This window comes from Canis aureus, chromosome 22 (genome assembly GCF_053574225.1).
Source record: "Canis aureus isolate CA01 chromosome 22, VMU_Caureus_v.1.0, whole genome shotgun sequence".
NCBI lineage: Eukaryota > Metazoa > Chordata > Mammalia > Carnivora > Canidae > Canis > Canis aureus.
The window spans coordinates 36138322-36160743 of record NC_135632.1 but is presented as its reverse complement, the minus strand read 5'-3'; the positions used below and the strand labels follow the sequence as shown (position 1 = coordinate 36160743).

At 42.4% G+C, this 22422-nt stretch overlaps 1 protein-coding gene and 1 long non-coding RNA gene across 3 annotated transcripts in view; one reads left to right on the top strand and one right to left on the bottom strand.

Annotated features, from left to right (window-relative positions):
* Nucleotides 1-11032, top strand: part of LOC144294007 (uncharacterized) — a 41281-nt gene extending 30249 nt beyond the window's left edge. For both annotated transcript variants that reach the window (XR_013361389.1, XR_013361390.1), the window contains 2 exons: nucleotides 5020-7696; nucleotides 8099-11032. This is a non-coding gene — a long non-coding RNA (uncharacterized LOC144294007). The remainder of the gene's footprint in view (nucleotides 1-5019; nucleotides 7697-8098) is intronic.
* Nucleotides 11033-13368: 2336 nt separating this feature from the next.
* LOC144294006 (uncharacterized) overlaps nucleotides 13369-22422 on the bottom strand; it is a 230242-nt gene continuing 221188 nt past the window's right edge. The window contains exon 4 of the mRNA XM_077865486.1: nucleotides 13369-13604. The gene's annotated coding sequence lies outside the window, so the exon portion shown is untranslated. The remainder of the gene's footprint in view (nucleotides 13605-22422) is intronic.

Genomic DNA, 22422 nt, shown 5'->3' with positions numbered 1-22422 from the left:
CCAAGATCACACCCTGGGCCAAAGGCAGGGGCTAAACTGCTGAGCCACCCAGGGATCCCGACCCCACTCAAATATTAACCTCTCAATATACCTTTCCCTTACCAGCTCCTCACACCAACCCCAAGAAATAATTGCTCTCAGTGTTTTGATTCCGTGGTATTTTACATTTTCATACTAACACCATGTTATGGCTAATTGAGTGTGTGTGTGTGTGTGTGTGTGTGTGTGTGTGTGTGTCTGCCATGTGGACTATGAGCTCCCTCAGGGTGGGGACTGTATATTCTTGGTCTTTAAATTTCCAGCATCCTGTAGAGTACCTGGAGTATGGTTGGTGCTCCATAAAATTTAATGTAAGAAGGAGCAAGCGTATAAATGAGTGAATGAATGAATTTGTTGCAGGATATAGAGTAGGACCTACATCTAAGGCCCATCTGTCTTCTGCCTCTTTCTTGAGACCTCCAACAGAGCAGGCAAATGTGTCCTGATCCTCCAACAGTCTATTTGCTTCACATCCTTCATCAGTGCTGACCCCTCCCCCTCATCCAACCTCCCTCCTACACTTTACTTCTGGGCCTGTGGAACATAAGGATGTGATCCTGATAGACTCTCAGCATTTGAGCAGAGAGGCAGGTTCCCATGGTAACCATCCACAAAAACAGTGCCAGCATGTGCTACTACAGACGGTCCCTGACTCACAACTGATGATTTTTCTATTTTATGATGTTGTGAAAGTGATACACATTCAGTAGAAACTTTGGGTTTTGAACTTGGATCTTCTTCTAGGCTGGCGGTATGCAGTGAGATCCTCTCTGGTGTTGCTGAGCAGTGGCAGCGTCTGCTCCCAGTCAGCCACGTGATCCCAAGGGTAAACAACCAGGTGGGACACTGACAGTCTAGGCCATTCTGTTTGTCACTTCGGTTGAGTATTCACCAAATTATAGGAGAGAGTCAACACTTCATTATCAAGTAGGCTTCGGGTGAGATGGTTTTGCCCAATGATAAGCTAATTTAAGTGTTCTGCGCGCACTGAAGGCCAGCAGGGCTAAGCTAGGATGTTTGGAGGGTCGGGGGTACTAAGTGCACTTCGCTGTAGGAGGTTTTCAATTTACAGTGGGTTTCTAAGTAGGTAGCCTCATCGTAAGTGGAGGAAGATGTTTCTTGCTTCAGGTGCCCCCCCCCCCCCATTCCCTGTCTGGCCATGGCTGACGGGAGACAGCAAGGGGATACGCCATAGCATTTCCACATTAGTTTGTGCTGTGCCCCTTGTCTCTTAGTTTCATGCTCACTGTTGTGAGTTTTTAGTTTTGCTTTAGTGATTTTGTTCCCTTAAGATTTGTGGTGGTGCAAGTAAGGAGACACGGGCACAATGAACCCAAGTCCCCTTGTTAAATGGTTTTTAAAATAGCAGGAGCCTTGGTCTCCTGTGCTCCTGCCACAGAAATGCTTTGGAGATTAGTGAGAGAAAGCTTGTTTGGAGCTTAAGAGCTCCTTTGTGAGGAGAGGATAATACCTGTTGAGCCAGAAACAAGCCACAGGTGTGTTGTATTCAGCCGGAGCTGGAGGATCCCGGGAAGGACTTGTTTCTTCACCATTGTTCTCAGGACTGCTGTTTACTGGGCCCTGCACCAAAATCACATGGGAAATGTCTTTGCATTTCCTGTATAAAAAAATGGCTGTAGGGAAAGTTCCTTACAATAAGCAAAAGTCTGATGATAAATTCTGAGAACTTGGGGCCCAGGAAATGTTTATTTCTCTTAGTGAACGATAGCTTATTTTTTTTTCTACTATTGGGCAGTGAATGTCATATGGTGCTGGAAGCTCTGAGCTACACATTATGTTCCTGGTGCTATTTTCCTCAGGCAGCAGGTCTCTTTTTGAAGCTGTAATTTTATTAGAAATTACTTTCTATCTTGTCAGTGACTGGGGATGGAGGAAGAATGGTGTGAGTACCTGGTATATGGAAGAGTCTGAATCATGACATGTTTTCTCCATAATTTCAAATGAGTGTGCTGAATTAAGTCCCTCATCTAACACTATAGCTTTTTACTTTCATTTGTAAAACGGCCCATCTTAGTCTTAAAGTTCAGTTTTACTCATCTAAAACTTTCTCATTTCTGATTCACATCATTTCTCCTTCTCAGCCAACCCCCAAAGACTAGACTTGGGGGTCTAAGAGCTAGGAGTGGAATGGGGGGTGGGGGGGATTGTAGGCCTTTGCTCTCACTCTTCTCTGTGAGCTCCAATGCTCCCTGCTGACAGGGGGTGCCTCAAGGTAGCCCTCCAAGGTGTGAGTGGTCCCTCTGGAAATCCAGCCACTTTGTCTAACAGACCCCTGGCTCGTGGCAGCATTGGTCAGACCTGGGCGCAGCCCTTGCTCATGCTGTGATAGTGTCAGACAAGGCTGTAGCCATAGAGCTTACATGCCATCCCTTGGGTATTTGGGCACGGATGTGCCTCTTACCTCTCAGGAGCCGGGAAAGTGGGGTGTGGTACAGGATGGTGAGTGTGGATGCTTGACAGCCCCCGCCACACTGCCTGTCGCCCTGCTACTTCCCTAGTCCTGGTGGCACACAGGCAGGCTGGCAGCACAAAGAATGCTTGCCAGCCAGCCTCCACCATCCCAGGCGATTCTCTTATGTTCCCCTGCTCTTGGGTTTGGGGTTGTGGAAGCAGAAGGAAGAAAAGCAAAATGGCTTCATTCTGTGAGTTTTCTGACTCTGTGCTCCTGGGTGACTTTTGTTTTCAGTGATGACCCTTATTCACAATTCTGGGAAAATGGGGGGAAACATCACACATGACCCACAATCCTATCCTGTGACATAAATAAATTGTCAAAAATTGTTTCCTGAGTACATAAAGATTTTATGGCACCAGGAAAAAAAAAAACACCAGAGTTTTGTTTTGTTTCATTTATTTTTAAATTTATTTTTAAGTAGGCTCCATGCCCAGCGTGGGCACAAACTCCCAACCCTGACATCCATCTAGTTGCATGCTCTACTGGCTGAGCCAGCCAGGAGCCCCATATTTTGTTTGGTGTGGTTTGGCTTGGTGGGAGTCCTCTCCTTTGTGGATGTCAGACATTTTTATTTTAAGGAAAAGACTAATAAAAGCCTTGTCTTTTCCAGTCTTCCCTTTGCCTGTAGGGGGCAGTAGGTTCATCTAGAGCTCAGGATTTTGTGACATCAGTTTTGTAGGCTCCAAGACAGATATGTGGAAGCTCACTTCCTAATTCTCAGTTCTCAGGTGTGTGGTTGCTAGATATCTCTGGCTACCCATCACTGACTAGTGAAGATTTCCACATTCTTTTCAGTCCACAAGTTGGGAAACATGCTATGTGGCAAAGTTTAAGAGGAACCCATTTTCCTGCAAGGGATTAAGGAAACCACTAATGAGCAGTTGGGTAAATCCCTATCAAAAAAGGACAAAAGGCATAGAAATCTATGGGAGAACAATCCTCTTCGCATAGCTCTATAAACCTAGTTTGGAATGGTGCATTTGTTCTGTGGCTATAGTATTTTTATTAAAACAGAGAGAAACCTACCTCCTGTAGATGGATGGGTTGGGATAGTGGGGGACGGCGTTGAGGGTGGGGATGCACTTAAAAAGTAGAATCTTCTGTATTGTCAGTCACCTGAGGAGCGCACACACCCTTCAGAACCTCAACTGAGATCAATGTCCCCAGGTATAGATAACAGCCACCATTTGGCAAACATTAACTGTGTGCCAGGTTCCATCCTAAGTGGTTATCGAGTATTATCTCAGATATTCTCCACAATAACACCATGAAGGGCATCCTATTAAGGCAGGCAGGAAAGCTGGGGCAGAGAGAAGTCAAGGAATTTGTCCAAAGCCACAGAACCAGTAAGCAGTAGAGTGGGGATCTGAACATGAGCGATTTCCCTTCTGAGCCCAAATCCTGAACCCTCTGCTCTATTATGGCTGCCCTGGTGTGGGCAGGACTCTTTGGAGCTGGGGATGTGCAGAAACCTAAGCTGGGGAACTCGGATAAAGTCCACCAGCCAGGGGAACAGAAACCAGTTCATTTTACAGTTTGTGCTTTTTTTTTTTTTTTAACCTACACATTTTTTTCCTGTGTGATTTTTTTTTTTTTTTTGTGGTATTGATTATACCCTTTTTAATTTAATTAGGGAGTCCTTGAGAACAGAGTTTTTACAATTAGGTCAGACTGACACAGAGGGATCAGAGTGCCTTGAGGCTACTCTGATGATGGCAAGGTGGGTTCAAGGTGAGACAGCACCAGAAGTACATTGGAAAGGAGGGCCTGGTCCTCACTGTGTGGTTCATTCATATTTGTTCCCATCTGGGCATTCTCCCTCTGTGGCCACAACTTGGAGTTCCCAGTTTGATTTTGTTAGAGAACACAGTATTTTTTAGGATAGTAACTTTAGAAAGAAGTTAGTAATTAAAAAAACCCAACCATTTGGAAATGTTTGGTCAAAAAGGAGATGCTTCTTATAGCCATCCTGACTCTCCAAGAAAGTACTCACTGTGTCCAGGCAGGTGCACGCTTTCCATCAACATTTGCAGTTTTAGAGGCTCTAGGAGCACCCCACTGTGTTCATTTCAGGCTCTGGCTATACTAAGTGGAGTGAGCTTTATAAGTGATGTCCCTTCCGCATTGCAGGGGCCCCAGCGCTGCTCTGGAATGGATCTTCAAGGGAAGTTCAGCCACGTCACTGTAGCTTGTGGCCAGCAGGGGGCTTGGCACTTAGTGGCCTCCCAGGCTTTAGGCCTCCAGGCTGCAGAATTGACGAGAACAAGCAGAGGGTGTCCTCCATCCTCAGAGCCTCTCACCACAGTTCTTTCTGAGCCTTATTCTCCATCTCCACCCTAAATCTGATGTAGAAATAGATACTAGTAATGGATAATAATAGCTGCTATTAGTATTAACCACTATATAATGTATCAATGGTGATGAATGCTTGTTACTAACAGCAAGAGCCTGTATTCTTATGACACACTTCAGTCCTAATCTAGGACTGAACATTTCTTTTCCAGGAGCCTGACTGAATTAATCTCTGCTTACCAGTGAAGAGGTGGAAGGCTGCAGGAAGCCAACGGTTTCCTCTGTTCCAAGCCAGGAAGGCAAGCCATTCTTCCTTTCCATCCATCCTGACATAATTGTAATAGGTACACCATGATTCACAGGTCTCACATGTCTCACATCCAAGAAGTCTTTGGGCCCATTTCTGCCTCCAAAGCTGATGTTTCCAGTGATAAGAACCTAATAAGTCTTAGCTGTTTGGTTATGCTTTAACCTTGGCCAGATGAGATAATGGGAGATGGTGGGGACAGGACTGGGGAAACCCACACTCTTCTCTCTGCCTAAAGGGACAGAGGAGGAAGACCCTACTGAGAAAGCCTTTCTTGTCTCAGTGACAAGGCAGCAAATTTAGCGACAAGAGCATGAGTTCGTTATGAGGCACTTGAAATTCAGATCTGGCTACTAAGTTTTATATATCCATGATCTCAACTCCTCCATGAATTTCTCCTTCCCTGTCCTCACCTGGAAAATGGGCTTTTACAACACCAGGACCTTTGCTTGACACACTCATGTGTTTTTATTTGTCTTTTAAATAGCTTATTGTCATTGCCATCTTTGTGGACTGTAGAATTCCAGAGAGCCCGTAAAGTGAAGCTTACCACCACGTGGCTGGGGGTGTCATGCACTGATGATAATGTTGCTCATATTGTCATTCACCAGACAGGAACGAGCCACCAACGTGCGTCAGACGTTGTTTCGGGCATTGTTTTTGTACAAATCAAAATGGTCATAATCTTCACCCTTAAGGAATTTACTAGTTAGTGGGGGGGTTCCAGTGCAATGTTACTGGTGTTGTGCATGTAGGGCGTACAGTGGGCCATGTGGAGGGTCGCCTATCTCATACTTGATGACAGAGAAGACTTAAGGAGCTGCATTTTAAAGAAAAGTAAAAAATAGATGAAAAAAAGTAAGGAGGCATCCAGGGAGCAAGAACACTTTAGGCAGACACAGGCATATTGTGCATTAGTGCCGATCTGAGTCTTATTAAAACTAAGGGTGATACAGCTCTCTGGTCCAGAGGTCAGGAAATCTGGGGTCGTGGCCTGGCACTGTCAACAGCTTTTGAAACTGGTCCACCCAGTAACTTAATCGCTCTGGGCTTGTTTACTCAACGATCCATGTGAAGGCAGGCTACTTATGCTCAAGGATGGCCCCAGGCCTAACCTTCTATATAGTTCTGCATTTTGGGTTAACCCTAAGAAGCCAGGTGACGGTTCCAGGCATTCTTGGTTGGCAACCCATGCCTTGGCTGACAGCCCGAAGGTTATCAGCCAAGCTTCCTGAACACAATGGTGATGCACTGTATCTAGCTCAGGGCCATCCACAGCACAATTGCCCAAAACACTGCCCTGTAAAACACTGGTCCCCAGCCTTCACCTCCTTTCAGGGGGATGGAAATAGTGATAATCATTTAGAACCATGGAAGACCGATATGTGATATGCCAGCCAGGCAGCAAGGTGTTGAGTGTGGGGGCAGAGAATCTTGGATTTGTGCCTTGAAATCATTTTATGGAAAAAGTTGGAAATCTAGCCCATCCCCTTAGGCCCCCAATATTTCTTTCTTTCTTTCCTTCCCTTCCTTCCCTCTTTTTTCTTTCTTTCTCTTTTTCTTTCTTTCTTTCTTTCTTTCTTTCTTTCTTTCTTTCTTTCTTTCTTTCTTTCTTTCATAGGCTCCACACCCAACATAGAACCAAACGTAGGGATTGAACTCATGACCCTGAAATCAATACCTGAATCAAAATCAAGAATTGGATGCTCAACCACTGAGTCACCCAGGTGCCCCAGGCCCTCACTATTTCTGATGGATGGGGATCTCCAACACACATTCAACTTCTGGAGGATTAAGACATTAACCTTGAATGTGACTTTGAAAAGCTCAGAATCCAGTTTCTTCCAACTCATGTAGATAGGATACAGTGTTTATCAGGCTGTTGTGGGGGGAAAAATAAATTCCTGAGCTGGATGTGGGAGCCAGACCACAAGGAAGTGGTCAGGCAGGATCAGTCCTTGTCTGTTCTTAGGGTTGGCAGCTAGTGTTTCCTTAACTGATCAAAACAAAGGATCTGTAGCATCTTTTATCTCTCACTCCCTACTCTCCCCCCTTGCCTCATATTCTGGAAATAGCTGCTGCCCTTTGTGGGTCAGATCCTTTAACTCTTTAGATCTGGTTGTGAGCAACCTTGGTAGGCTTTCCCCTAAAGACAGCCCCTTCCCTATTCCTGCCGGAAGCCAGCAGAGAAGTCAAAGGAAAGGGAATTGGGCCAGAAATGTACATTCGCCTTGCTTGACCAAATGATGGTGGACATAGAGCCAAGAGGCTCAGTCTCTGAAGCTGTTCAACAGGAAGCAGCAAGAGCGGTTTTAAAAACATAAGGAGGTTATGAGGATCAGGGAAATTCTGCTTGAGGTTTTAGTATTATGTGTTGTTCTTCTAAACGGAGTCCTTCATGACCTTGGAGGGCCAAATGGCACTTCTCCATCAATTCTGAGGAAAAGTTCTAATTCTAATCAATGATCTTCAGAGAGACTTACAGGCAAAGTGAACTGCACCTGAGAGGATATTTTAAGAATACAATTCAAGAACTTCAAGCACTTACTGTTTCCTAGTCAAGGACGACGTGGGAGAAAAAGGTAAAAGGCGACAAGGGATCAGCAACCAGAAAAAGTGGGATGTGTTCAAGGGTTTCTTCTTGAAGCCAAAACCACATTAAAATCACCTTTGTTTCTACTGGAACCCCTGCGTTCAAAGAAGGTCCATTTGAGATTTGTTTTTCTCTCCTTCATAACCCTTGAACTACATGTAAGCCTCTGGGTTTATGATGGTATCTGGTCTAAAACTGCCAGTTTGAGAAAACCTTTGTACCTTATTGCTGATTTAGGCAACACTGAGGATTAATGACGTATTGGGTGGAGTGTTTGAAATGAGATTAAACTGTAGCCAAGCTAATTGTTGCTTCAGCTTGAATTGATGAGGGATGGGCCAACTGAGGGGGGGGGAGTGGAGAGTAAAAGTCTCACTTTCCTTGCCCTCAGGAAACTGCTTTTGAACAAGAAACAGAATGGCTCCCTGCCTTAGACTGGTGACTACACTCGAAATCTGTAGATGAGTCTTCGACATTGTGGCAAGCACAGCTTCAGATATAAGGTGGTAGCTGTTAATTAAAGCATATAGCTACTGTCTTGAGGGTCCTTTGGTTGCTTGGAAGGCCAAATTGAAGAGGCAGCAGGAGGTGAAGGGTGGTGATCTTCACTGATGTGATGAAAGCAAAATCTTCCTTTTCCATGTGGGAATGCTTCTCAGCTTGCGTTGCACCCTGCACCTTGGTGCTCAATGCATCTTCACTATATTAAGAGGCAGCAATTGTGAGAAATAAAGGACTGTGTTTAAAACAATGCACAAAGCATAGGGAGCATATCGCGGAAGACATGCTTTCTGATTATTTTGCACCATAATTGGAGACAACTGCTATTTTTTACAAGTCATGGATGAGCGCCACAGCACCCTAAGGCATTTTTGTTTCAGTCGTTGGGAATAAGGCATAATGTCATATTATTCCCTGTCAGGTGCATCCTTGGGATTACCGATAGAGGGCAAGGAGCTCTTTAGCCGCTGCTGTTCTGTTCCATGACAGGCAGGCTGTCTGTCTGTCTCTGTATAAACAGCATGGTAATGAGAAGCTGCTTCTTTCATTACTTCTGTAGTCTCTCTGAATAAGGGATTATCATTAGATTGGGAGAGATGTACCTCTGAGAAGCCAATGTGACCCCTGCATACAATCTGGTCCCACAAGATGCCTTCTGGGACAGTGGTTCTCAGACATGGCTGCATATTTTTTTTTTTAAGATTTTAAAATTTATTAGAAAGAGAGAGAGAGCACAAGCTGGGGGAAGGGGAGAGGGAGAGGGAGAAGCAGACTCCTTGCTGAGCAGGGAGCCTGACAACACAGGACTCCATCCCAGGACCCTAGAATCATGACCTGAGCCAAAGGCAGATAGTTAACCCATTGAGCCACCCAGGTGCCCTGTCATGGCTGTATACTATAGTCAACTGCGAAGTTTCAAAAAAATCCAAATATCTAGACTGCTCCCAGACCAATTTAGTCAGATTATCTTGAGGAGAGATGTAGGCTCTATTACTTCTTAAAATGTCCCTGGTGATTACAGCATGTAACTAAGTTTGAGAACCAGGGCTCAAGAATCCCTTGAAGTTCAGCATCAAGACTGATGATAAGCTCTGCACCCCACACTGGGGACTGGTGAAGCTAGAGAGGGCATTTGCCTGAGACAAAGCAAGTGGGGTATGGAAACCTTACAGTTGTAAATCTCAATGCCCCACAGACAATGTGTGCTCCCTCAGGGCCTCTACCTTGGGTTCAAAAATAGCACATGTCTCAGAATGTGGACCTTGGATAAGAGGCTGGCATATGACATGTCAATCTTTATTCTTTTTTTTTTTTTTTTTTTTTTTTTTAAGTAGGCTCCACACCCGGGGTGGAGTCCAATGTGGGGCCTGAACTCATGATCCTGAGATCAAGACCTGAGCTGAGTTCCAGAGGCAGATACTTAATGGATTGAGCCACCCAGGCACCCCTGACATGTCAATCCTGACTAAATAACTAAGCAGACATTTTAAGATACAGTCAGCCCAAATGGATATGAGTATTCTGTCCATTTGTTTACTAGCTGTTTTGAGCATGGATTTATGCTGTGAGTCATGACCTATTTTTTTCAACAAAACTCCCTTTTAATAATTGGAAAAGTGTTGAATTGAATAGTACTAAACACACACACACACACACACACACACACACACACAAGAACAAAGGGTCTTTAATGAGACAGCTAAAAAGATCATCTCAAACAGCTCTGGGACCACTTCCATCCCCCTCTTCCCCTGGATTGTCACAGGCATATCAGAAGCCATTCTCTCTTATCTGGGACTGAAAGGCAGAGTGAAGTGTCACACCTCCCCCCAACACAACTATTCACAACCAGGGCTTGGGTTTGCTGACTAGGGAACTGGAGAACACAATCTCTCTTATATCTATTTTCCAATATTAAAAACAAAAACAAAAACAAACCACCCAAAGTTGAATTGTTCCTTTGGTAGGGGAGTGGGGAGCATGGGGAATTGGCTGTGACAGATGTCTAATTTTGCTACCTAGGGTGGTGGCTCGGGAAAGAGACCATGGCTTATTGGGAACTTCACCTTCTAGGGTTTCAGTGGAAGGGGTGAGAGGTGACATTTGTAGAAAGTTCCTGGACATGTGTGAGTTCCTGCTCTCTACCATCAGCGAAAAGACCAGGCAAGTCAGGACTCCCTGAAAAACAAACATAGACAAATGCATGATCCTCTGAGAGGTACGTAGAAAAGGTGAGCTGGTAAAGCATATAAATCCTTGAAAGCATGGCCACTGCAGATTTGCAATAGTAAATGGCACTACTATTGTATTCTCATATTCAACATTAAAAAAAATTGAAACAAGACAGAAAGATAACAAAGTACACATTTTCTGAAATCCCATTACCAAGAGAAAGCCCTTATAAAAATCTTCCAAATAGCTCTCTACAAATGTGTGAGCGTGTATGTGCAAGTGCACGAGTATGTGTGTATGAACGTCAATATAACTACACATTTTCACAAACTTGGGCCTAAGGTACATGGTATTTTGAAACTGACTTTTTTAGTCCTCAATACTTCTGGACTTGCTCTATGTCTGTAAATTTAAACCACATCATTTTCAATGTCTGTAGCATGTTCCCTTGTATATATGTATCATAATTTGACCAGCCTTTGATTACAAATAAAGCTGCTAAGAACTCTCTTGCATGTGTCCTTTTTTGGATACACACCTCATTTCTCTTGACATGCACCTATGAGGGGGATTACTGGGGTTCTGGGCTCTCACTCACCTCTTATTGGACATTGAGTTTTTTTCTAATATTTCTGTTTTCTCAAACTGTGCTGCAGTGATCTTTCTTCTACTAGAATATAAGCTCTGCAAGGGCAAATTCTTTTTCTGTTTGCTTCCCAGGTAAATTCCAAATGCTCATGCTGTTATTTCCAACACATCTGCTGAAATAACTATATAAATATGGATTTTTTTCACATCTATAAGTATAGGGACAATGAATTCTTAACTCAAAGTTTTTACCCCTCTACATCCATGGATGACCATGAAATGCCACGAGTAATGATTTGAAGGTTACAAATTCATGGCAGTGAGTAAGCAAATTTACAAATGTAGAATTCATGAAAAATAAGGATCAACTATATTTCATAGGATATATTCCTAGATTTGGACTTATTGGATAATAGAGTATATACACTTTAAGTACCAATAGATACTGTCAAATTTCCACTACTTTTCATGAAAAGATATTTTGATTTACTTTCCCATCAATGCTATGTGAGGGTGCTCACATTCCCATGCTCTTGTCAATCCTAGGTCATGTCTTTTGTTGTTGTCATTGTTGTTGTTGTTATTGTGGATCTAGATTGGGGAAACTTAGATTTTTATTGTGATGACAAAAATCACCCATGGGAGAATGAAAATTCTAACTGACAAACTGGAAGTGAAATGTGGCTGGGCAACATGGGGAATGGATGTCCAGAGTCCCTGGAATGCTTCCTGGAATCTTGGGTTTCCTTCTGGAATCCTCTAGGTGCCCTGTATACCTCCTGGCACCACGGTCCCAATGGTCGCACAGAGCCCAGCTGGAGAACCAGCCCTCTTGGCCAAGAGTTTTATTGTACAAGAAGATAAGATGTACAGGGATGTTCAGAGAGTGGCCTCAACTGCAGTAGGTACCTCCTCCTCCTCCAGCAGGCTGTTGGATGCCTAGTTCTGACAGGGGCACTGCTGAATATGAGCCGATAGCTTGACCATGCAGTCGTGCAGCTCAAGGACTGGCCCTGTTAGCAGCACTTCCTACTTATAACTGGTACCCTGGTATCCAGACTGAGTATGAAGGCAAACGGTCCTTCCAGCTCATCTTCCCCTCTTCCTAAGAGACATTGTGGATAGCAACAAGGATGAAGAAGAAACAGGCATGAAACATTTTCTTCATGTTCCTACAGAGAGATCAGCAGCTGGCAGAACAAATGACTGTAGACAGCAATTTGTCAGTGACTGGCAGCTCAGTTTTCTTCTGCATGAGGCTGAAGAGAACTTCTCCTTTGAACATGGAGCAGAAGGCTGTCTCTAGGTTTAGAGTCAGTTTCTGAGCTCTTGGGGGTTGGCAGTCAGGCCAGACAATGAAGCTCCATTCTCCCTCAGCATCACCAGCAAGAATTTGGTGCTCTTGTCTATCTTGGAACGTTTTGATCATCTTCTGGGAGACCATGGGGGCAGATGATCACCTTCTGGACAGTTGACACTTGGCATCTCCACCAGGACCTCAGGGGCAGACATGGACACCCACCAGGACTTGGGGCTGGTTCTGGGTGGGTGGGAAATCACGTTGTCAGCACTGCCCGCCTTGCTCTGGGCCTTGCTGTGGCTAACCATGCTGGTCTGGGCCCCCAGCATCGGGTCCTCAGTCTCCCCAGGGTTGGAGTGCATATAGGGCCAGCTCCTCTAACTCCTCTTCTTCCCCCCCCCCACTCCTCACAGCTGGAAGTTGTGTGGTGCAGCCATGACACCCCAAATCATTAACCCTATATTTGCAGTGCCTGCCATGCTGTCAGTCCTGAGTCATTGATGGTTGGTTGGTTGCTTAGTTGAATAAACACTTCAGGCTCTTCACTCCTCTCCCATTTAGTTGTGGATTTTTTTTAGATTTCTCTGAATCTAATCTTAACAATATTCCCCAGGTGGATTCTCTGGGTATTTTATTCTGACTTTTAATGAGTGCAAATAGCAGTGGGGATGCAAAGCTTATGGGAAGCAATGATGACCCAAGGGCCCAGCTTTTTCTCCACAAAGGCTAAGAGCTAGTAGCAGAAAATGCAGTTACCTTTACAAAGCTGATAAGCAATTGATTTTTCAGTTCAGAAAGTTATGAACCATTTTTTAAGCCAACAACAACACTAATTAACACCAAAGAAGATTAAGCGTGCACTCAAGTTTTCCACTAACTTTAATGAATTAGTTGAGTTGCTGGAACATTACTCAGCATGGGAAGAATAAAGGACAAAGATGCACTCCCCATTCTGCTGAGCATGATAATGAGGTCTGTACCTCATTTGCAGGGAAAATGTTCTTTAGTGAGCATCCACAACTTACGGAGATAATGAATCTATGCCCCATTTTACTTCCAATTTTATTAATAGATTATTTTACAGACTAATGCAATTATAAATTAGCTATTCAACAGCACACAATGAAATTCATGAACAAATCTGGTTAAATGCTTTCCTTGATTGCACTGCGTGTATAACATCTTTAAAACGGGGATTCGATTCTTAATTCACACCATCAATTAATGTTTGCACACATTGTATTAATCAGTTCTTGTTGTCAGGAGAAGTCCCAGTTGTTTATTGGTAGGGATATATTAGCATTTACTGGCATCTCTAATTACAAATCTGAAATTCCTGGGGAAGAGAGAGAAAATTTTTTTAATTTGTGTTTTTAAATATCAAAATTCTTATGTTAGTCATATACTTAGGGGGAGAAGCAGATTCAAAATAATATGAATTGCAAAATGCCATTTTTATTTATTATCGAAACGGGTCTAGAAGAAAGTAATCTAAAATTTTGGCCATGGTTATTTCCAGGCAATAGACGCCCTGGTGACTTATTTTATTTTGTCTTTGCTTTCCTGTATTTATGGATGCTTTTCTCCATTTGAACAATGATATATAGAGCTTTCATGTATAAATACACTAAAATCCATGGAAAACATACAAAGCATTACATGGCTTCCAGGAGTCCTAATATTCAACAAATCCTTGTGCAAATGGACTATAAAAATCTATCACTTCTCAGAATGGAATGTCATGGTAAATGAAAACTAGGCTATAATCTCGTGGAAGGAGGGAGGGAAAATGAGCTGAGCAACAGTAGCTTCTGAAAATGGAACTTTGGGTACTGCAGGCCTAAAGGCAAAAAGAATTCTGCATAAATACCTACTCCAGTAGGTAAATTTGTTTCTTGCAGACCCATGGGTCAGCAGTGTATACCAGGATTGAATGAAGAAGTACCTACTGTCAGAGAAAGAAGTTGCAAATACCCAGGAGGGAAAGGCTGAATGTGCTTTATGGTGTTGGATTAAAGTAGGACATACCAGTGTAAATTCACATTTATTTTAAGGTATGTACATTAATATACGTTTAATATACACATATGCATTTTATTTACCTTAACATACGTTTTAATATATGTACATGCAGATGGCTAGATACAGAAATATAGATATGTATACATACATGTACATACATACAAACATGTGTATGCATACCTATGTTTTCTTGTTCTGTCAGCTGACAGGGCCTGGAAGTCGACACCCAGAAGCGATGAACAAAACCAGTGTCAAGATCTTGGTTTCTAGGGGACACTTGGGTGGCTCAGGTGATTAAGTGTCTGCCTTCGGCTCAGGTCATGATCTCAGGATCCTGGGATCAAGCCCCACATTGAGCTCCCTGCTCAGCAGGGAGCCTGCTTCTCTGTCTCCCTCTGCCACTCCTTCTGTTTGTTCTTTCTCTCTCTCTCTCAAATAAATAAATAAAATCTTAAAAAAAAGAAAAAGATCTTGGTTTCTAAAGGCTATCTCCAACATAAAGAATCAAGGCTGCTCGGGACGCCTGGGTGGCTCAGTGGTTGAGCGTCTGCCTTTGGCTCAGGGCATGATTCTGGAGTCCAGGATGGAGTCCTGCATTGGGCTTCCTGCAGGGAGCCTGCTTCTCCCTGTTTCTGTCTCTGCCTCTCTTCTTCTCTGTGTCTCTCATGAATAAACAAAAATCTTAAAAAAAAAAAAAAAAGAATCAAGGCTGCTTAGAGAAAGGGCTGGACAGGGAAAGTGAGTTTGGAGCATCTTATAGTTTTAAAAATGAACAAATTCTCACCCCCCTACACACCCCCACACACAAAAAGGAATTGAGCATGTCAATAGGACATAGGGACAAAACTTGCAATTGCTCCTTATGGCCAAAGTTGAAGTAATTTGGGCAATAAAATAAATAATGATAATATTGAATTATAACATGAGGAGTAAACTTAATATCCCTGAGTATACATCGATAAAATAAATGATCTAATGAATAAATAAAGGACAGATAAGGGACAGATCTTCTACGCGGACTTCCAGTTAATAAATGTAGAGACTCCTCACTCCAGAAAGTGAAACTGAATTCCTCTTTCCTTGAGCGTATGGGCTATACTTAACAGTGATTTACTTCCGATGAATAGAGCACGGAAAGCAGAAGACAGTGCACACACCCTTAACCAGGATGTCAAGGTTAAGATCACCAGTGACAGGCTATGTTGATATCATACCCTCGCCTAATACAGTGAGATCAGGAGGGCACTTCGTGATTTCATCCCCAAAACCCAGTTCCCCAGTCTCATGAGAAAATTTGTCAGACAAACTCAAATTAAGGGGCATTCTACAAAATGCCCCGTCCTCTTCAAAACTGTCAAGATCATAGACATCAAGGAAATACTGAGAAACTCTCATGAGTTGGACTGGTCTGGGGAAGGCATGACAGCTAAACACAACATGGTATTCTGAATTAGATCTTGGAATGGAAAAAGACATTTAGTGTAAAACTGGTAAAATTGGAATAGTCTGTAGCCGAATTAAGTGTGATTTCTTTTCTTTTCTTTTTTTTAAAAGATTTTATTTTATTTATTCATAGAGACAGAGAGAGGCAGAGACACAGGCAGAGGGAGAAGCAGGCACCACACAGAGAGCCTGACGTGGGACTCGATCCCGGGTCTCCAGGATCACGCCAAACCGCTGCACCACCGGGACTGCCCTGATTTCTTATTTTTGTTAAATGTGCCATGGTTAGATGTTAACATTGGAAGAAGATGAGTGAAGGATATCTGGTACTTTCTGTATTTTTGCAAATTTTCCATAAACCTAAAATTGCTCTGAAATTTTAAAAAATTTTAAAATTGATCTCAAATTTCAGATCTAACCTCTGTCCTAGTATTTTCTAAATGTTATCATTATATCTGCTATCGAAAGAAATTGTTTGTTAGTAGTCACTATCTTGTGTTTCACTATTTAGCAGCAGCAGATGAAGACTTGGGCTGCTTGGATTTGAATTCTCCTCATTATTATGTGACCTCAGACAAGTCATTTAACTTATGTGCCTCAGTTTCTCTATCTGTAGAATGAAGGTATGATGTATCACAGGGACAACATGAAGATCAAACAAGATAATACTCAAATAGTAGAGATCTTCTCAAATGTCCCAGAAATAACCTAGAAAAATCGGTTCACCACCACTACCACCAAATTCTTTTGGTTATAAGTCAGAAAATGGGCCAAAAAGTCAGAGATAGATAAAAAGAGGTGAAATGAACCTACACAGTTTGTAAGTCTCAGTGGGCACCAGAAGGAGAATCCATGTACATAAAGCAAACTATTCATTTCACTCTTTTTTCTGCCTTTTTTTTTTTAAGATTTTATTTATTTGTGAGAGAGAGACAGACAGACAGACAGACAGACAGACACAGAGGAAGAAGCAGGTTCCATGCAAGGAGCCTGATGTGGGACTCAATTCCGGGTCTCCAGGACCACACCCTGGGCTGAAGCCAGCGCTAAACCGCTGAGCCACCTGCTGCCCCTTTTTCTGCCTTTTTAAGATAATTTTTCTTTTGAGAAATAACCAAAAATTTCCTAAGTGACTCCATTTCTTCCATTTTGTTGTTGTTCTATACTCTTTCTGGGCCAGAGGGCTCAAATACTAGAATGTCATCTGTGAGATGCCTTGCCAAGCTAGATGCAAGAAATATTTAGGACTTACTATGGATAAACAATTACATTTTTCTAATATTCCCTGTATTGCAAAACTCAGGAGAGTTCCTACAAGGCTCATCGAATAACCCTTGGACATTTTACCTTTGGGGCCCATTAGTCACTATTACTACTAAGCAGGATTAAAGTACTAAGCAGGGTTGAGATTTCATTTTTTTTAAAAACCACATTTGCTGGTATCTGATTGAAAGAAACACTTCCCCCAAAATTCTGCCTTTTGTATCTCACTGGCAACAAAAGGAAAGAGGTTTTCAAGAATACCCTTTATTGTTAGCCTGTAAGAGAATCACGTGAGAGAGGAGAGAGAGTCTCCAGCAGACTCCCCACTGATCATGGGCAACACTGCCAGCCTGACCATACTTTGGGAATGACTTTCTGTGGTTTGAAAGGACTAGTGTGTTTTAGGACTTATTTTACCCAATGGTCAATGGGAATATGGCTAAAACTGTGTGATAAAAAAGAGATGAATTCACTTCCTGGTGAGCCCAAAAGCATGGAATCACCTGTTATTGTTTCCTCCAATGCTCTGAACAGTGATACCACCACTTTTTGTTTCCCAAGCCTTCTCATGTAAAAGATGTTTGGCTGCTTATCTGCCGGGATAGAGTAAGCTTCCTAAAATGTTCTCTTGTGAACAGGAATGTCAAGGGGTGTGTCTCTAAATCAGCGGTTCTCAAATTTTATTGTGCATGAGAATCACTTGGTGAGCTTATTTTAAAAGCATATTTCTGGGCCCCACCCAAGAAACTTTGATTTATTAGATAATAATAATAGCAAGCATTTATTATACATTTACCATGTGCCAGGCACTATTAGAAGCACTTTACATGTATGAACTGATTTAATTGTTGCAACAATTGTATGAGGTAATGACTATTGTTACTCCTTTTTTTACAAATAAGGAACCTGATGCTCAGAGTGATTGATATCTAGTTAACTATTTATTAACTAGTTAGTGGTGGAGCCTGGATGTGCACCCAGGCAGTTAGTGTCAAAGTCTCTTACCCACTATTACTCGACCACCTCTTGTCTGGTGAGGCTCTTCACTCTGAGTTTCCCAAAGGGAGCCCCTGAAACAAAGATGTAGATGTAGGCAATTTCTTGGACTGATGGTTTCCAGAGACACAAGATTGCAAGAAAGCCAGACAGGGAACTGCGTTAATGAGCTGGTTGTTGCCATGGGTAGCCAGGGCTCAGTCCCGCTAGGAACCCTCCAAAGGACCATGAAAAACATTCCTTTAGAATTGCCCTACTGAAGTTGGAGAAGCTAGGGTGTGTACTCTGGCTCCTTCCCCTTCTCAGTTGAGGGTTGTCTTGCTGAGGGTTGAATTCTGTGTCACTAACATACTCCTCTGAACCCAGAAAAAGACCTCGGGCAGAATGGTGAAGAGATCAATGCAGAGAATCATCCATCATAGCTGCAGGCAAATTCTGAAGTGGGTCACAGGGATTTGGAGCACAGCTTTGATAGGAATCTTTGATAGGATAATATATACATAACATATATATTAACATTTTAAATTTAAATTTAATTTAGTTAACATATAGTATATTATTAGTTTCAGAGGTAGATTTTAGTGACTCATCAGTTGCATATAACACCCAGTGCCCATTGCATCAAGTGCCCTCCTTAATGCCCATCACCCAGTTACCCTATCCCATCACCTACCTCTCCTCCAGCAACCCTCAGTTTGTTTCCTAGAGTTAAGAGTCTCTTATGGTTCTCCCCCCTCTGTGTTTTTATCTTATTTTATTTTTCCTTCCCTTCCCCTATGTTCATCTGTTTTGTTTCTTAAATTCCACATATGAGTGAAATCATATGGTGTTTGTCTTTCTCTGACTTAATCCATTTAGCATAATACCCTCTAGTTCCATCCACATCATTGCAAATGGCAAGATTTCGTTCTTTTTGACAACTAAGTAATATTCCATTGTATGTATGTATGTATGTATATATACCATATCTTCTTTATCCATTCATCTGTCAATGGACATTTGAGCTCTTCCCATAGTTTGGCTATTGTGGAAACTGCTGCTATAAACATTGGGGTGCATGTACCATTTCAAATAACTATGTTTATATCCTTTGGATAAATACCTAGTAGTACAATTGTTGGGTTGTAGAGTACTTCTATTTCTAACTTTTTGAGGAAGCTCCATACTGTTTTCCACAGTGGCTGTGCCAGTTTGCATTCCCACACACAGTGTAAGAGGATTCCCCTTTCTCTGCATCCTCACCAACATTTGTTGTTTCCTGAGTTGCTAATTTTAGCCATTCTGACCAGTGTGAGGTGGCATCTCGTTGTAGTTTTGATTTGCATTTCCCTGATGCCAAGTGATGTTGAGTGGAATCTTCATTTTTTAAAGAGTTTATTTATTCATGAGAGACAGAGACAGAGACATAGGCAGAGGGAGAAGCAGGCTCCCTACTGGGAGCCTGATGCAGGACTCAATCCCAGGACCTCGGGATCCCTACCTAAACCAAAGGCAGACGCTCAACCGCTGAGCCACCCAGGTGGGTGGCTGAATCTGCATTTTAACCTACTGTTCAGGTGGCTCCAGGAACACATTTTGAAAAAAGTTTTTTAAATTTGAGGATAATTTTGGGCTGCCTCAGTGTGGTATCGCAGGCCATGACAACAGGGTTCTACATGATATGAAACTGAACAATTTCCCATTTCCCTTTTCATCCCCAGCCCCCAAAACCATCCCCTAAGAAGTGAGCCACACCAGACCAGATCATTAAGATCCCACAATGCAGTTGAATCCTGCTTTTTGTCCTAGACTGACAGACACATGGCACAACCAACCAGAAACAGCCCTATCTAACCAATCACAAGAAAGTTAAAGTTCTCAGGATGGATGAAGAAAGGGGAGAAGTTTCTGTGCCCATATTGCTCTTAGTGTCTAGATTTAAAATTTCAAATATGCTTAAAAATTGGTCACTGCCATGATCACCAATAAAATTGAATCCAGAACCCAAATCATTGGAAGGATAGAGGATGAAGCTTAAGAGGCATCTAAAAGTAATATATTTAACTTATGTCTCCCATGGACTTGCTGTGTCCTATTGAAACCGCACAATGCTAGGCAGGCAGTGAGAGAGAACCAGAACCAGAAATGTCAGACCTAAATGGGGGGATCTAGGAAAGCTTCGAATTCAGGGCCTGCAAACTCAGAGGCCATCATGGGCCAGGAAGGTATGATGGCTTATTATATAAATGAAAATACAATACAGAAGGGAAAGCCGTGGCAACTGGAAAATGCACACACTTTTTAATTTTCAGCAATGCTAGGCTGGCCAAAAGTAAATAAATAATCAAAAAACACTTTGGTGCTCATATTTGCAGATTACTAATATGTGCATATTCAATTTCATTTTTTCTCCTTTGGTTGAGAGGAGACGGTTTCTAGGAGTCACTCAGGGACTTATGTTCTGCTGATATATGTTCTGAATGATCAAGGCCTGACTGTAAGTGTCCTTAAATATTTGACTGTCACCTCTGAGTTCAGGCAACAAGCAGACCCAAGGATTGAAAATACATCTACACTCTCTTCTGTCATCTGCCCTTAAAAACTTATATTTTGCATTCATAATATGGAAAAATACATAGAGAAATGTAAAAAACCAATAAGCAGTGTATAGATAAGTGTGTTTAACTGTGTAAAATAAGAGTTTTCCATATGCAAAGGATCTTAGCTTCTATTATAAATTCTTTATTTAAAAATGTTTTTATTACAAATTCTTTAGAAGGAGCACCTGTCTGGCTCAGTTGATAGAGCATGATCTCAGGGTCACGAGTTTGAGCCAGACATTGGACATAGAGATTACTTTTTAAAAAATTCATTGGAAGGGTAAATCCATCAGCAGGATACCATCAATGATCTAAGCATTTGTTGATCTTCCTTTTGTTGACAATCACAGTCTCAGTAAACTACCAGTACTTATGTTTTCATTAGGGATTCATCTTTTTTTTAATTATTATTAGGGATTCATCTAAACACAGAAGGAAAAAAGCCTTTCTTTGTTTTTTTCTTTTTCTTAATTTTTTTTAGAGAGGAAGAGGGGGAGAAGCAGAGGAAGAGGGAGAAAGAGAATCTCAAGCAGGCTTCACACCCAGCATGGAACCTGACCTCATGATCCTGAGACCATGACCTGAGCTGGAATCAAGAGTCAAATGCTTAACCAACTGAGCCACCCAGGCACCCTTTTACCTTAACTATTTAAAAAGTATGTTTATACTTTTATATGTATATACTTATGTTTATAAGTACAAAGTCTCACTGTGTTTACTCTCAAGGAACTTCAATAAAAATCTAAAAGGTTTGGCTACAGTCAACAGTTAAACAAATCAATCGGTTGTGCCACCAGATGTGAGCTTTAGGAGGTAAGGGTATTTTTTGCTTTGTTTACCCTCATATCCCCAGGCACCTAAAATCATGCCTGTCACAAAGACATTCAACGTGTTGCTATGGCTCTCATTTGCCCCTTGGTGGTGGTTATCAGCTGCCTGGAAGATTTAAATTCTGAATTATTTTAGAACCAATTTCTGCTATGCAAACGCTCTGTATCTCCAGACGCTAACAAGTGAAATAGAAGAGGGAATGAGAAAGTACAAGGGACCATTTGGAAAGGTTTCAGTAAATAGCAGAAGTTGATGGCAGATTTTGAAGGGATAGGGGTTAGGGGTTGAGTTGAGGGAGAATATGGAGAGGTGAGCATTCTGAACGTGTGTGCTGTGATTTAGAGGGAAGAGGTGAGAGAATAGCGAGCAAAAGTAGGATTTTCTCAGTAGAGCAGACAGCATAAGGCAGAGGGGAAGGAAAAATAAGACTAGGGATTAAGGGCAGCCCCGGTGGCGCAGCGGTTTAGCGCCGCCTACAGCCCAGGGCGTGATCCTGGACACCCTGGATAGAGTCCCACATCGGGCTCTCTGTATGATGCCTGCTTCTCCCTCTGCCTGTGTCTCTGCCTCTCTCTCTCTCTCTGACTCTATGAATAAATAAATAAAAATCTTTAATTAAAAAAAAGACTAGGGATTAAGAGAGAGGAGTAATTGGCAGAGTAATGGCAGAAAAGCCATTTTGTCAAGAGTTCCTGGTATCTCTCTAAGCTTTGCTAGTCCATAGCACTCTATATCCAGGGAATACAAAGTGTTGGCTAGATGTTGTATAATTAAGCTTAAAAATACCTTATACTGGGTGCACATGGGTGGCTCGATCAGTTAAGCATTGGACTCTTGATTTTGGTTCAGGTTGGGATCTCAGGGCAGCGGAATCGAGTCCCCACATCAGGCTCCAAGCTCAGCACAGAGTTGGCTTGAGGTTCTCTCTGCCTCTGCCCCTCCCCCTGCATGCTTGCACTCTCTCTCTCTCTGTCTCTCTTATTTGTAAGTAAGTAAATAGATAGATAAATAGATGATAGA